Below are 4798 nucleotides of genomic sequence, written 5' to 3'. Positions count from 1 at the left end.
ATTTATAACGTAGACAGGAAGTGATCAAGATGAGATTTTAGTAATAGTATAGATGGTCAGAGAGTTGGAACAACTATCTAATTATATTCCAAAAGCTAATGTACAGTCCCAATTCTCCAACCTACCTCATTGCGGACATTGGACTTCATTGGAACTGTTATGCTGCAATGCTGAGAAGTATATTCTGAATTCAGGTATCTTTCCATTCGCTCTATCTGTTGTATTTGTGTTTGGCTTGATTGTACTCAGGTAAGGTATTATCTGAAGATAGACACAAAAAGCTGGAGTAACTCAGTGGAACATGCAGCATCAATGGATAGAAGGAATGGGTGACTTTTTGGGTCGAGACCCTTCTTCAGACAAAGTATTATCTGATTTGATAGCAAGCAAACAAAAGCTTTTCACTGTACCTCAGTACACGTATCAATAATAAATCTAAATTCATTCGGAGCCATTATTTATATCTTTCCATTAGGAAGAAGTAATCGTGGAGTTACTATAAAACTCTAATTGCACATGCAATTTTTAAGCAGTACTCATTCTATTGGAAAATGAGAATATTTCAAAGGCATTTGCTATATTGCAACAATACCAGTCATGAAATCTCGAGAGGAAACGGTTCTTATTCTTGCACAGAATTCCCCATCAACAGCAATTAGTTGCTTATTTCTTTTATCACATGGTCAATCTTGAGGCGCTTCATGAACTGAGCATATTCTCGACAATCATGAACAATGTGTTTGACCAAACATAACCAGCCTTTCCAGCTGGCAATTATTTTTTTGGGCCTGGAGTAAAACAAGTTGAGTCTCATTGTAACAAAGCGATCAAATACAATCTCCACTGACTTCTAAAAGGATATACATAACCTTTACATAACCTAAATTAATTGTAATAAAATTGGACTTGAATTCATAAGCATATTTCCCATTAGTAGCTCATAAAATCATTTTTTTTTAAATCCCCAAAAAACAGTTAGAGGTCAATAAAAAGCAATAATTACTTTGAATCTTAATAAAATAAGTTGCCAAGTATCAGACTAAGGTCAGGAATGTTTCTCATAGTAGATTCTGCTCCATCACTGTAATTTCTTGATGGCACTCAGTGGTTTGGCTACACGAGGTTAGCTATCAATCTGATTCAATGTCTACAATGATTTATGGTCACCACAGGCTTCTCAAACTTCCAGGGTCCACAAGACATGTTGAAGTCAGTGGAAACCTGCAGAGGAGATAGCTAACCACTAATAATCAGCACGCCTCTATCACATCTTATGATCTATTTGTGCATCTTGTTAAGTGTGCAATGTCGTTTTCCACAGGTTAGGTCATCACCATGATCATTTCAATTTCAATTAGTGGCTATCAAGAAATTAGGTTGGGCATATCTGCACTGCAGTCCTCTCTGCATTATTGGTCTTTAACCAACCTCACTTGCAATGCACATGAATACACAAAATAGGAGCTGGTGTTGTCCTCTTGTTCCTTCAAACCTGTTCTGCATTTAATGAGATAATACGCTTACAACCCAAACGGCATCAACATTGAATTCTTCAATTTTAGGTAACTAATGTACAACCTCAACCCCCGCACTTCTTCTCTCCGTTTTAACCCTACATCTCTTCCCTGTGCCCCACCTGGACATGCACCCATTTCCCCCTTCATTCCCCTTTCACCTATATTGCTTTCTCTGGCTTCACAATTCTTACCTCTCCTATCCTTATCTCACACCTTTTGTCTTTTCATCTCTGGCCTTTGTTCAACTGTCTACCTGTCTTTCAAAATTATGTGAGAAAAATAGCCTGGGAGATGCCTCCTGCAGGTAGGTCAACGATTGAAAAGTGGGAAACATTCAAATGAGAAATAATGAGGGGTTAGGGCCAATGAGTCCCATCAGGGTGAAAAGTAAAGAGAGAAAGTCCAACAAACCATGGATCCCAAGAGATGTCAAGGGTTCTTTATTATTATATGGAGTGTATAGATAACTGAACAAATGGAAGTTCCTTCATGGGTATAGGAATTCATAAAAATAAAGAAATTTGGAGTGCAAAAAAGGTGCCAAGATATAATTTGAGACAAATTTAGGGATATTGCAAACCATTTGATAAGTATATTAAGTGGAAGAGGATAATCAGGGAAAGGATAATGCCTATTAGGGAGCAAAATTAGCAATTCCTTAAAGGGCGTGGGTGAAGTCTTAAATAAATATGTTTTGTCTATTTTCACATACACTATTAAGAAATATATTGCAGTTGGAGAATCAAGTGTGGTGGGGGAGACAGATCAGTGAAATTCTATATTAAAATTGCCATTAAAAAGGAGAAGGCATTTGATGTCCTAGTAGTTATTCGGAAGGAGACATTTTCAAGACCTTAGATATAGCCCGGGGTGTTATTGGGGTAATTGGAAGAGATTTATCAAGAGAGTTCAAGTTCAAGAGAGTTTATTGTCATGTGATTTTCTGGATCTTAACTGCTCACTGGTGAGGTACTGGATGATTGAAATGCAACAAATGTGGTAACCCTATTCAGGAAGGGCAGCAGAGATATGACAGTTGTGATTCTATCAACAGTGGTCAGGAAGATATCTGGCGGGGTAGGATTAACCTGTACTTCGTCATCAAAGAGTTTTAGTGTGGCTTTGTTAGCAGGAATTCCAGTCTTGACCAGTTTGTTTTGATTTCTTGAAGAGGTAACTATATGCAATGTAGTATACATAGTCTACATGGATTCCAGTATGGCATTTGGCAAGCTCCTACATGGAAACCTGTCCAAAAGGTTAGAGTTCATGGGATCCATGGCAAATTGCCAAATTGGATTAAAAATTGGTAATGGGAGACAGAAAATAATGCTGGTTGTTTTTGTGGTTGGAAGCCTGACCAATGCTACACTCAGTTATAGGTGCTGGGACTCTTACCGCTTAACAAATACTTTAATGATGGATATGAATGTAAGAGGTACAGTTAATAAGTTTGCGGATGACACAAATTGTAGTGGTGCAGTTGATGGCGAGAAGGATAGTCATAGGCTACAAGATGATATTTTTCAGTTGATAAGATGAACATGGTAATGGCAGATGCAATGCATTTATAGATAACTAATAAAGCAAATACATGGGGAATGGGTGATAGGGTCCCAGACAGAGCTTTTTTGGTGACAGTATGTGATGGTACATTGTACTGGCACCTCGAAAATATTAAAAACTGGATGTTTTGAATTATTAGAATTTTTTTATTACAAATAAGATCATTAAAGCTAAAAAAGAAAATGTATTGATAAGGGGATCAGACCGTTAAATGCCATATAACACAGCGATCCGCTACAGACACCAATACAAGATACAAGATACAAGATACATTTAATTGTCATTTGGACCCCTTGAGGTCCAAACGAAATGCCGTTTCTGCAGCCATACATTACAAACACATAGACCCAAGACACAACATCATTTACATAAACATCCATCACATCGCTGTGATGGAAGGCCAAATAAAACTTATCTCTCCACTGCACTCTACCCCCCCCCCCCCCCCCCCCCCCCCCCCGATGTCAGAGTCAAAGTCAAAGCCCCCGGCTGGCGATGGCGATTGTCCCGCGGCCATTAAAGCCACGCCGGGTGGTGCGAGGTCGCACACCGGGTCTTGGTGTTAGAGCCCCCGGCGTGCGCTCGCAGAGTCCCGCGGCCATTCCAAGCCGCGCGGGCAGTGATGTAGGCCCCCCTCCAGGAGCTCTTCAACCCCGCAACTCGGGCGGGGGAAGTCGCCGTTGCAAGAGCCCTGAAAAGCGGTCTCCCTCCAGGGACCCGCGGGCTCCCGGTGCCGCCGTCCACAGACCTGCCGTTGAAGCCTCCGACTCTCCGGTCGGGCCGCAGCAGCAGCAGCAGCAGCAGCAGCGCTCCTCCACCGCTCCACCCGCTCCGGACTCGGCCAGCCCCGCGACGGTGACGGTGAGTCGTAGCACCTGAGTCCCCGGTCTCTTCCTGTTGGAGGCCGCTCCTCGTTGCGGCCCCAACGACAACGGAAACCCGACGAGAAAAGGTCGGGTCTCCCGTGCAGGGAGAGATTTAAAAAGTACTGATCAGCCTGTACCTCAGAATGTTGTGGGGCTACTAGTGCCACTGGATTCAGTGAGTGTATGAGATCATGTTGAGATTGGACATGCACAGGTAAGTTTGCTGCTTTAACCCTCACTGTCACATTAGCCTGTTCAGCAGCCTGTCTGTGGCTGCCACTTAGAGAAGTTCTTTAAGCTATCAACATCAAATGCTGGTGTAACTCTGCAGGGCAGGCAGCATCTCTTGAGAGAAAGAATTGGTGAAGTTTCAGGTCGAGACCCTTCTTCAAACATTCTGTGTTGATTTAAACCAGCACCTGCAGTTCTTTCTTACACATTCTTTAAGCTTTCACTGCCTTCTCAATTGCAAACTCTTCATACAGCTGGAAAACCCATTTAATTATATGAATTGCTGAACAAAACAATGGAGTGTTGCTTCTTTAATTTTTTAACCAATCCTACAATCTTCTTTTCGAAGATCCAAGTAATTATTGGTGGAAAGGCAGCATACATTTAGCAAAACTCCAAAGAAAGTGAATCCAATTTCTAGGAAATTCTGATTAGATGGGCATTATATATTTGTACGTGGACTCTCTCAGAGATAAAATATACAGGAAAAATGGTCCTGATGTTGGAGGATTCCAGAACTAGGCGTCACAGTTTAAGAATTAGTGGTAGGCCATTTAGGACTGAGATGAGGAAACACTTCACTGGATGTTTTCAAGCTCTTAGGGCTAAAGGAATCAA

Source organism: Leucoraja erinacea, chromosome 1 (assembly GCF_028641065.1).
Source record: "Leucoraja erinacea ecotype New England chromosome 1, Leri_hhj_1, whole genome shotgun sequence".
In the NCBI taxonomy this organism is placed as follows: domain Eukaryota; kingdom Metazoa; phylum Chordata; class Chondrichthyes; order Rajiformes; family Rajidae; genus Leucoraja; species Leucoraja erinaceus.
The sequence above is the reverse complement of the archived record's forward strand: the minus strand, read 5'-3'. Positions refer to the sequence as shown.